Raw genomic sequence first — 11979 nt, forward strand, 5'->3', positions numbered from 1 at the left:
CTCTCCTCCCCTCCCCTCCCTTCCTCCTCCTCCTTTCCTCCTCTTCTCTCTCCTCCTCTCCTCTTCTTCTTCTTCTTCTCTCTCTCTCTCTCTCTCTCTCTCTCTCTCTCTCTCTTCAGACAAGGTGTCTCTATGTAGTCCTAGCTGTCCTAGAACTCTGTAAGTAAACTAGGTTGACCTCGAACTGACAGAGATCCTTTTGCCTCTGCCTCCTGGCTGCTGGAATTAGGCCTGTGCCCCATGACTGGCTTTCCACTAAACTCATTCTTTTTTAAGTTTTTTGAATTGAAATTTTGTTTTATGTGTATGGGAACTTTGCTTGCATGTATTCATGTATGTAATACTTACATGCTTGGTACCTGCTTAGGTCAGAGGAGGGTGTTGGAGCCCCTGGAACTGGAGTTACAGAAGGTTGTGAGCCACCATATAGGCGCTAGAAATTAAACCTGAAACAAGTTGCTCTTAACTGCTGAACTAGCTCTGTAGCTCTCTGCTAAAATCTTACTCAAACAGAACGGAAACAGTTCTGACACACATCACACCTTGCAATATATCACTGGAGTCCACTCCTCCTGGACCAGATCATTTAAGCAATCATAACAGTTTTTACTCTTGAAAGGCAAGGAAAAACTCACGAAAAGCAGGGAAATGCTATTTTACTCATGATTTTTCATTTAGTTATGAAAGCAGAACACCATGAAATGCAATTCTCTGTATCAATTAAAAATACACACATTCAATAGATCCATAGCAATTTTGAGACTATTTTCCCAGGGTTATGTTTGTTGGAATGTACTATTATCTGTTGAATCTTATCTTAAATTTTGGGTTTTTATTTTGCATGTTTTTGTGTTTTGATGTGATTTATGCAGTAATTCATTTTGATTATATAAATGAATTGCTTCGCAACCCTTAAAAAAAACCTGGCTCTTCCCAGTCAATTTGAAAAACACTGTTCCATACACCATTATCTGTAAAGTGGATGTAAACGTTTACCTTTTTTGTTTTGGGTTGGTTTTTTATTTTTTTTGACACAGGGCTCACTATTTAGTTCCGGCTGGCCTGGAACTCACTATGTACAACCTCAGAGATCTACTTGCCTTTGCCTTGTGCTGGGATTAAAGGCTTGAACCCAGCTTTTATGTTTTCTGAAACAGGCTCTCCCTAGGTAGCCCAGCCTCGTCTGGAACTTACTGTGTAGCTCACAGCAATCCTCTTGCCTACACATCCTAAGTTCTAAGATTACAGAACCACTACACTTGACTCGACTTTCAACTGATCACAATTTGAGACTTGGTAGGGTCCAGTAAGAAAACCACACAAAAAGAACGCAAAAGGACACTTGTCGTCACCTGCCAGAAAGGCAAACAGGTTGTTCTCGAGCATCAATTTTCATTATTTCCACTAGAGGGCACTCTTACACTCATAACTGTGAGGCATTTCAAAGCTAAGGTGCCCTTAAACCAAGGGGGTGGGGGTGGGGAAACAAAAATCAATGACCATTTACTGAACACTCATCCCATTTTGTGCCGTACTAAGACTCAATAAAGGCTTTGTGGCTGGAAAGATGGCTCAGTGAATAAAAGGCGCTTGCCACCAAGCCTGATGACCCGAGTTCAACCCCTAGGACTCACGTGGACCCATGTGGACACTTGGTAGAAGAAAAGGGCCTATTCCAGCCAGAGTCAGCTGACCTCCACATGCACATCCCATGGGCCTTTCCCCACCCCACAAATAAATAAACAAACGAATGAATACTAAAAACCCATTGAAGACTTTAAACCCAGTGACTGTGTACTTGTGGCTAAAATCCAAGATGGCCGTGGAAAATATAATGGATGCGCGGTGAGAGAGACAGCTTGTAGAATGAGAAAGTCCTGGGTATTGATTGCACAACAATAGAAATTTAAACATGCAAACATTGAATGTACATTTAAAATAGCATGGTAAGTTTTGTGTTCTTTCCAGTTTATAACTTAAGAGAGAGAGAATGGGTGGGTGACAGACTTGGTGCCCCATTCCCAGAGCCTGGAGTAGGCAGAGACTCTTCCACGGGCAGCTATAGCTCACAGGCGTGGAGGAGACGAGAGACAGCCGGGCACAGGTCAGCATCTCAAGGGTGATCTGAGTTTTTACTTTCCATGTACAGCAGGAGTTTGTGTAACACACACACTTTGATTTCATTTTATTAATGTGTGTAGGCATGCATGCGCCATGGCACGCATGTGGAGGTCAGAAGACAGACTGCTCCTGTAGAGGATGCGGGGGTGGGGGGGGGGGCCGCGGGTGTCCCGTTCTCGCTCAGGTTTGGCGGCAAGAATACCTTTACCGGCTGAGCCATGTCACCCTCCTCCTTTCACTGTGGGTCACCACTACTAATCCTTTAATGACAAGTACTCTAGAGACAAGACAAGCAGATCTCTGAGTTCAAGGTTAGCCTCATCTACACAGTGAGTTCCTTGCTACATAGTGAGACTCCTGTCTCAAAAAGTTATACTGATTTCTCTCTCTCTCTCTCTCTCTCTCTCTCTCTCCCTCTCCTCTCTCTCTCTCTCTCTCCCCCCCCCTTCCTCTCTCTGTGTCTGTGTGTGGTGTGTGTGTATTCGGGCCCACGTGTGTCACAGCCCACATGTGGAGACCACCTTCAGGATGAGCCCAGCTCTCTCCCTCCGTCAGCAGGTCCCAGGTTGTCGGGGTGGCGGCAGCTCAATCTCAGGGAGCTACCACTGCAGGCCTTAGCCTATTACTCTGCCTAGGAAATGTGGCAGCCTTCGTTCCCTTACTTGCCATTTTTGCATGCATGGACTCACCATTTGGTGAGCTCCCCCTCTGTCCCAGGTGTTTTGTAAGTCCCTGCAGGGCGGCAATGAGTGGAAAAATGCTTACAGAATACCACCTCCTGGCTGAGAGCCTGAAGGTCCTAGTCACTGCCTTAATTTCGCCCTCTCCAATCATTCACCAGTGGGTCTCTGGGAATGGCCGTCTCAAGAAGGCAAGTAGAAGAATCACTTCAGAACCACAGAGTCCTAAGGTTGCCTTGACAACAAGATGAGAGAAAATGGTCAAGGTCAGTGGCACCAGGGCCAGCTCTGAGCCTCAGCTGAGCATCCACTCAGTGTCACCTTTTGACTCTAACAGAACCTCACTGTTCTTTGAAATCCAAAAGGAGAGGCACACGAATTGACAATTCATCTGCAACCACCCTTGTCTCGCTCCAGTTCCGCAGGTATGCAGAAGGGGCTCCCTCCAAAGCTATTGGATACCACGGAAGCTGTGTGGGATCATGAGCAAGAATTTGGTTTAAGAACCTAATAAAAGGGCTGGAGAGATGGCTCAGAGGTTAAGAGCACTGCCTGCTCTTCCAGAGGTCCTGAGTTCAATTCCCAGCAACCACATGGTGGCTCACAACCATCTATAATGAAATCTAGTGCCCTCTTCGGGCCTTCAGGGACACATGCAGGCAGAACACTGTATACATAATAAATAAGTAAGTCTTTTTTAAAAAAATAAAAAGAATCTAACAAAAAGCCAAAAAGTAGCTGTGTGGATTTGGATACTACAAATGTTGTTGAGCCTCGGTTTCCCCATTTGTAAAGTGGAATAGTAGTAGCACTTCAGAAGGTATTTATTATGAGGATGTAAATTCACAGTAAGTGGCAGACAATTAACACTCACTTGAAAACATAAGCTGAGTTGGAGCCCAGAGATCACCTAACTCCTTCATTCTTTAACTGAGAGATCTGAGGCCCAGCAGCCTGGCAAGACTTGAAAGTCAATAAACAGCGAGTTAGACAGACCGAGTTTTAAACCTTGGCTCTACCCATCATCTTCAGGAATTTCTTCTAATCTGTGAAATGTAGCCAGGTTGTTGCCAGGACTAAAGAAGATACTTTAAACTCCTTATAATGTTTCTTTGGTTCATTCCTTCTCCCTCCATCCTTCCAGAGTCAAACTAAGTCCTAACTTGAAAGCACAGGCCCCAGTGATCAGCAGCTGACCTGAGTGGACGCAGGCTAGGGACCCAGGCAGATCCCAACCCTCACGGAGTCCCTCCCAACGGGCAGGCCTTCCTGCAATTGCCGGTCTGTAAAAGGTGGGATAATAGTGAGCACCTCCAAGTGCTAGTGTGAAACCTGTGCTCTTTTTGGAAATATCTGGTAAGTGTCTCTTCCCCTTGAATTTTCGAGACAGGGTCTTGCGATGTAGCTCTGACTGTCCTGGAACTCTGTGAATCTTCCGGCCTCATCCTCTGAAATGCTAGGATTATAGGCACACACCACTATGCCTGGCCTAAATGTTCATTGTTTTGTCTTGCAGCCGTGGCTTTGATCAACGAGACTCTCCAGTAGATAAGCAGCAATGCTGATATTCATTATCAATTGCTTCATGTTTTTACTTGTGTGCTAGGCTGTTATCACAGCTGCAGTTCACAGGATTCAACAAGACTTTTGCTCTCTCATCCCTTACAGTCCAGAAGAGATATAGTAGCTGAGGCCATGGATCAATTTGTTAAAGTGCTAGCTTAACCTGGGTCCTGTTCCCAGCATGGCCAAACAACGGGCCATGGTGGCACCTGCCTGCAACCTCAGTATTTGGGAGGTAGAGGCAGAAGGATCATAAGTTCAAGGTCATCCTCTGCTGTGTGTTGAATAGGATGTCACTACATGAGACCTCAGTTCAACAAAAACAAGAGCTAGGTCATGGCCACAGGACTGTGGGCTTTAAGGACAACCTAGCTACTTATCTCTTGAAAGTCTAGGCTCTGGAACTGGGGAGAGAATCAATAAAGTACTTGCCATGCAAACATAAGACCGCACGCACGCACGCACACACGCGCACACACGCATGCACGCACAAAGATGGACATTGTGGTGTGCATTTATAATCTCAGAGTTAGAGAGATAGAAAAAGGAAGACCCCTGGGTTCACTGGTCAGCCAGCCCAGTCTACTAGCCAGTTCTAAATCAATAAGAGACCCTGTCTCACAAAACAAGGTGTATAGCAGACAACATCCAGAGCTGACCTCTGGTACACACACACACACACACACACACACACACACACACACACACACACTTCCCCAAACAGGTGCACACCCACCCACAAAAATATGCATGCATGAGCTTGCATCATGTCCACACATGTGCAGACGCGGAGCCAGACAGCTGAAATTGCTGCAAGCCCTGCTGGGTTTGTCATCTCGGGTACTCCTGACCCGTCCTGTGTTCCCACACAGTCGTGGCCAGAATACTTCATCTCTGGGCTACCCTGAATACTAAATGATTTTGTTTGGGTAAAGGACTCAGAATGTGGCCAGGCACATGGGAAGTTCTCTGTGCATGCTTGTTTAATTAGTAAAAACATGGTAGCATTCAGATTGGAAAGTGACTTTCAAGCAGAGGAAATAGAGACCATGAGAAATGGAGTGTGGTCCCTACACTTGGCTCACCCATACTTCACTGAAAATATTCCCAGCAGCCACTCCTGGGACGGACTGTGGAGAACTTTTTGTTGATGACTCTTAGTTTGCAGGTAAAGAAACTCAAGTCAGAGAGAAAAAGTAGTTTGCCAAGCTAGGAGGGTAGAATACCCAAACACAGGGCTGGAGAGGTAGCTCAGTGGTTAAGAGCACTGGCTGCTCTTCCAGAGGACCCGGCTTCAACTCCCAGCACCCACCTGACAACTCACAACTGTCTGTAACTACAGTTCCAGGGGATCTGACACCCTCACACAGACAAAACACAAATGCACATAAAACAACAGTAATAATAATAAAATAATATCAAAACGCACCTATTTCCCAAGCTCTAGAATCTATGAATATCTGACATTTTATGTCAGAGGGACTTTGCTGGTGTGACAGTTAAAGATTTTGAAGTAGGGAGACTATCTTGGCTTATCAGGATGGGTCCAAGGTCATCACAAGTTCTTTATAAGAGAAAAGGAGACAAAGTGTTGGATGTTGGGGTGGTGTACACCAAGGAACCAAGGCATGTGTGTGTGACTAGGACCTCCGCTCTCTCTACACCCCTTTCCCCAATGGCGCCCTTCTGATCTGAGCCCTTATTTTTCTGCTCTTTGTCCCAGGCACCAAGTTTGCTACTTTCAGCTTTGATAAAATGCCCTCCTTCCCCTCCTGCCTTTAGTGACAGGTCAGAGGGCCTCGCCTCAGCAGCAGAAGCCAAGTGTAATCAGAAAGCCAATGGGAACCTCTGGCAAGAAGTCATCTTTGAGCAAGGTTCACAAAGAAGGCTGATGAGATCTGGTACGGTAGAGAAGTACAGTGGGGGTCTCCTGAGAGATAAGACCTGGTGAGTGAGCTGGGAAACTGGCAGGATACCACTCCTCCAAAGCTGTGTGCAGAACTAGCCTGGGCAAAGAGGACTATTTTTTTCTAATTTTTTAAAAATTTATCTATTATGTATACAGTGTTCTCCCTGCATGTATGTCTGCATGCGAGAAGAGGGCACCAGATTTCATTACAGATGGTTGTAAGCCACCATGTGGTTGCTGGGAATTGAACTCAGGACCTCTGGAAGAGTCTCTTATATAAAATGGAATAGTGTTTGCTTTAGAACTCTGCTCCTCCTCTGACATACTTGAAATCATCTCTAGATAGTTATGACAATGTAGTTACAATACAGTTCTTCTGTGTTGTTTAGGGACTGTTCAGGACAGACACAGGTGACTGTTTACATTTTGGTTGTGGAGTCAGGGTCTTGCTGTGTAGCTTTTGTTGGCCTGGAACTTGCTGTGCAGACTAGACTGGCCTCTAACTAAAGGTGGTTCTCTTGCCTCACCTCCTACGGGCTGGACTTAGAGGAGTATGTCACCATGCCCATCTCAGAAACAGTTGTTGTTTGAGACAGGGTCTCTATGTAGTCCTGCTGTCCTGGATCTCACTCTGTAGACCAGGATGGCCTTGAACTCACAGAGATCCACCTGTCTCTGCCTCCTGAGTGCTGGCCTTAAAGGTATGTGCCACTACGCCCTGCTTCAGACACAAATTTTAAAAAACATTCTGGATATATATTTGTTTTTTGAGACAAGTCTCAGATAGCCTACACTGGCCTCCAACTCCCCATGTAAGTGGAGGATGGTGGCCTTGAACTCCTGATTGTCCGGCCTCTCCCTCCTAAGTTCTAGGAATACAGGCATTAACCAACATGCCTAGCTTTCTTTGAGACAGGACCTCACTATGTAGCTCCGGGTAACCAGAAACTCAGTATGCAGACTAGGCTGGACCTCCTGCCTCTGCCTCCTGTGTGCTGGGATAACAGGCATTTGCCATAAAACCTGGGGTTAGTTAAACCCAGGAATGTAGACCCTTCAGCAATGGAGGACCAATTATATTTGGACAGAAACATCTGTGTAGCAGAAAACAGAAAGTAATCAGGGTATTGGAAAAATCAACAACAACAACAAAATCCAGGATCGGCCTGGAGTCAGGGTGATGGATGATGCTGGCATGGATGGGAATATCAACTTACCTGAAGTTTCTGGAAGGCTGTTTGTCAGTAGGGAGCACCAATTCTTCCGGACGTTTATCATAGCGTAGCGGCTGCCAAGATACTCATTGCAGCTTTGTTTACAACGGGAACTGCTGGACAGCACAGGTGAGTTAAATACATGGTGTGTGACTGTGTGGGTCACTACACCCCACGCTGTTTTAAAAACTGATGCTGTGGAAGGAGACTGAGAGAAGCGAGCCGATGTTAATACCTACGCTGGAGGAAAGAGCAGGTGGCATGAAGCGGCACGAGAGTGAGGTCACACTTTTAGAGATTTTAGCTTATTTTTAATTATTTAACTATGTGTTTTTATGTGTCTAGGTACGTGTGCATGCAGGTGCCTGTAGAAGCCAGAAGAGGGCGTTAGATCCCCTGGTCCTGGGGTTACAGGTGTTTGTGAGATATTTGATGTGAGTGCTGGGAGCCTACCTCAGGTCCTCTACAAGAGCAATATGCACTCTTAACCACTAAGCCATCTCTTCAGTCCTGAGACCCTTTTTTTTTTTTTTTTTTTTTTGGTTTTTCGAGACAGGGTTTCTCTGTGTAGCTTTGCGCCTTTCCTGGAACTAGCTTTGGAGACCAGGCTGGCCTCGAACTCACAGAGATCCGCCTGCCTCTGCCTCCCGAGTGCTGGGATTAAAGGCGTGCACCACCACCGCCCAGCCGAGACCCCATTTTTAAGAACAACAATACATTAAAAAAATCCAAAAAGACATATAATAAAATGCCTCTGATTATTGTCTCTGGCTGATGGGGTTGGAGGAAGCTCCAGTGTTTTTCCTTTGGCTTACCAAATGTTTTCTAGTTTAATAACTAACATGATACATGCAAATCATCTGTAAAAATAATTAAAAGGAAGCAAACACTAGTGATACCCGCTTTGCGCCTAGATGTTTCTATTTGCCATCTTGCTTATTCTCAGAAGAGTCCTGTAGGGAGGTAGGGAGGTGTTACTAGCTTCACTTTACAATATGGAAATGGACACCCAGTAACTCACCTACAGTCACACAGTTCCTGAGGGCCAGAACCATCATTCCCAGCTGTGCTCGGCCACTTGCCTCCTTCTGAAGAATTCCCCAGTGTCTCTGGGATTTGTTCTATGTAACTTTTTATTGGGGGAGGTTGAGGCAGTCTTGCTTTATAGCCCTGGATGTCTTTGAACTAAATATGTAGTCCAGGCTGGCCTAGAACTCACAGCAATCCTCCTGCCTCAGCTCCCCAGTGTAGGATTACAGGGGTGAATCAGCAGCCCTCTTGTGTATTTAGTAGTCCTGACTTGCCTTCCTATCAGGACAGATGTGGTGCTGCCCCTGAACTTGAGGATTGGTCTTGGAAACAGCACATCTATTCCCTGTCTCCTTGTTCCCATTCTTGTTGATAAATCAGAATAAACTGGTCTCTTGAAACTTGATTAGGGAGAGGGGAGCTGAGGGGAGCTGGTACTCTCCACAAAGACTAGGCCTGGGGGCCAAACTCACAGGCTCTGACTGGTTTCCTGGCTGCTTTGTATGAGTTCCTTCACCCTGAGGCCTAGAAGGCAGGTCATTGGGAACAAAGCTTTGCCTTCTGCAAATACCAGTACCTAGGTGACCCTCCCCCGGTATCCAGCTGATACTAACCTAGGACCCTGGGATAAACATTGTTTCCATTGTGAAGTAACCAAAAAGAGAGACACGCCAGCCTAGAGTTGGCACCGTACTACTCTGTACAGTGTTTGGCATAGAACCCTCCAACGTGGAATAGATTCATCACTGGCCACAGAAACCACGGGTAGTAAGTCCCTTAACTGTGGGGACCTGGGAGAGACTGCTTCTGCTGTCACTCACCTTTGCCTGCGTGTGCAAATCTGTCAGAACACATGGGCATGCATGTATTACATATGTACACATGCCTAAACAGCACATCTACACGGATTATTATGTGGATACTTAGGAATAATATATATCAGTACACAATATATAAATATATATTATGTATATACATGCATGGGTGTACAAGTATCCTCTGCACTTTAAGTTGGATTCTTGGCTCTAGCAACAGGTAACGGAAGGATTTAAGAAGGGGCTTAAAGGTACAAATGTGTGCCGGGAGCCAAGATGTCAGGTTCCAAGTATAAGCCTGAGCCCCTGGCCACTCTCCCCAGAACCCTTGACCCAGCAGAGTATGACGTGGTATCTCCGGAGACCCGAAAGGCACAGGTGGAGCACTTGAGCATAAGGGCCCCACTTAAACAGGAATATCTGCTTCAGTACAACGACCCCAAACGCCAAACACACATTGAAGATCCTGCCTTGATTCATTGGACTTAGGCAAGATCAGCAAATACTTATCCTAATTTCAGAGCCACTCCCGAGAACTCACTTTTAAGAGCTGTGTTGGCATTGTGCCCCTCATCTTCTGATATTATGTTTTCAAAACAGACAGGGACAGAAAGGGAAGACTAACCCAGGAAGGAAAATAGACCAAACATTTAGCCTCTCCTATTAAGTTCAGCAAGGAAGTCTTGTTGCTTGCCTCCCTTGGGGGAGGGGGTGAGAAGGCGCCGCATCAACGACACAGACACTGGGAGTCTGTTGGAGGCAAATAACAAACTCATTTATTCCATAACAAGGAAGGCCTTATACATCCTCCTCCCAGCACCCAGTCTGTGTGGTTGTTCCTCATTGGCTGAGCACGATCAGGAACTCTGACATTGACTGTAGCTAGGTCCTCAGACAGACTCCAGGTTGGCTCATAAGGAAGTACGTTATGTGCATGCCTTGGCAACTGGTCTGAGCCAATTTCCTCAGCCCTATGGGCCTGTCCTACTACAAAGACTCTTATTTATTTCCTGCATAAATAAATCTTTTATTAATCACTGAAAAAATGAAAAGAAAGGGGCTTAAGCCCTGCCCCCACCCACTCCAGGACTCACTTTCCTAATTCATAAAACAGAAAGAGGTACAATGCCTAGCTTGTCACATTGTTGCAAGGATCAAATTAAAGTACTAGTCTGACGTAGTGATGCACACCTTTAATTCCAGTACACCAGAAAGCAGAGGCAGGGGGATGTCTGTGAGTCTGAGCTTGAGCTTGGTCTACAAAATGAGTTCTAAGACAGCCAGAGCCACATAGTGAGATCCTGTCTCAGGAAAAAAAAAGAAAAGAAACGAAAAGAAAGAAAACAAAAGAAAGAGTAGGCTTTCTTTAGGTCAGAAGTTGCCCGAATGGTCAGAGAATTGGACAAACTGTCAGTATTTCCTGAAGCCCCAAACTATGTTCTCCTATCTGAAACAGCTGAAGGAAACGTGGCAGAAAGGAATGGCTGTGGGCTGGCTGCATGAGTCCAACTCTCTCCTTCCGATGTCCATTCAGTGGGATATTCACCTTGTTGAATGTCTACTGTGATTCAGGCCACATCTTTGATGCCACATAAACAGAAGACAATTTTTCGGTGTGTGTGTGTGTGTGTGTGTGTGTGTGTGTGTCTGTGTGTGTCTGTGTGTGTGTTTCTGAACAGGGTCTCCCAGTGTAACCCTGTCTGACTTGGAACCCACATACAGACCAGGTTGGCCTTCTGCCTCCTGAGTGCTGTGGGGTTATAAGTGAATACCACCATACCCAGCTTAAAGAAGAATCTTTTTTGAAACCAGGTTGGCTTCAAACTCACAGAAATCCACTGCATCTGCCTTCCAAGAGCTGGGATTAAAGCCATACGCCACTACCTCCCCAGCTTAAAAAGGAATCTTTAAAGAAAACATCACGCAGTAAAGTGGGTTTTTTTCCTTCCTGTATACAATCCTATGCACTTAGACACACACACAGATAAACTCCCACCAGGATATAGAACAGCCATCAGACTTTTAAGATTTATTTGTTATGTATACAGTGCTCTGTCTGCATGTATTTCTGTATGCCAGAAGAGGGCACCTGATCTCATTATAGATGGTTGTGAGCCACCATGTGGGTGCTGGGAATTGAACTTAGGACCTCTGGAAGAACAGCTAGTGCTCTTAACCTCTGAGCTATCTCTCCAGCTCACCATTGGATTTTTAATTTCTAGTTGGATACTGTGGTAGTTTGAATGTAATCAACCCCATAAGCTCATAGAAGTGGCAGTATTAGGAGGTGTGGTCTTGTTGAAGGAAGTGTGTCACTGTGGAGGTGGGCTTTGAGGGTTTATATACTCAAGCCACACCCAGTGAGGCTGAGATCACTTTCTGTTGCCCTCTGATCAAGATGTAGCCAGTGCCATGTCTGCCTGTACACTTCCATGCTCCCAGACATGATGAGAATGGATTGAACCTCTGAACTGTAAGCTGCCCTGATTAAATGTTTTCTATATAAGAGTTGCTGTGGTCATGGTGTCTCTTCACAGCAATAGAAACCCTAACTAAAGCTGGGTGGTGGTGGTGGTGGTGGTGGTGGTGGTGGTGGTGCACACCTTTAATCCCAGCACTCGGGAGGCAGAGGCAGGCGGATCTCTGTG

General features: G+C 45.8%; 1 pseudogene; it reads left to right on the top strand.

Annotated features, from left to right (window-relative positions):
- The first annotated feature begins 9607 nt into the window (after positions 1 to 9607).
- Positions 9608 to 9998, top strand: LOC114697032 (annotated as a pseudogene).
- The last annotated feature ends 1981 nt before the right edge of the window (positions 9999 to 11979 follow it).

Source organism: Peromyscus leucopus, chromosome 1 (assembly GCF_004664715.2).
Source record: "Peromyscus leucopus breed LL Stock chromosome 1, UCI_PerLeu_2.1, whole genome shotgun sequence".
NCBI lineage: Eukaryota > Metazoa > Chordata > Mammalia > Rodentia > Cricetidae > Peromyscus > Peromyscus leucopus.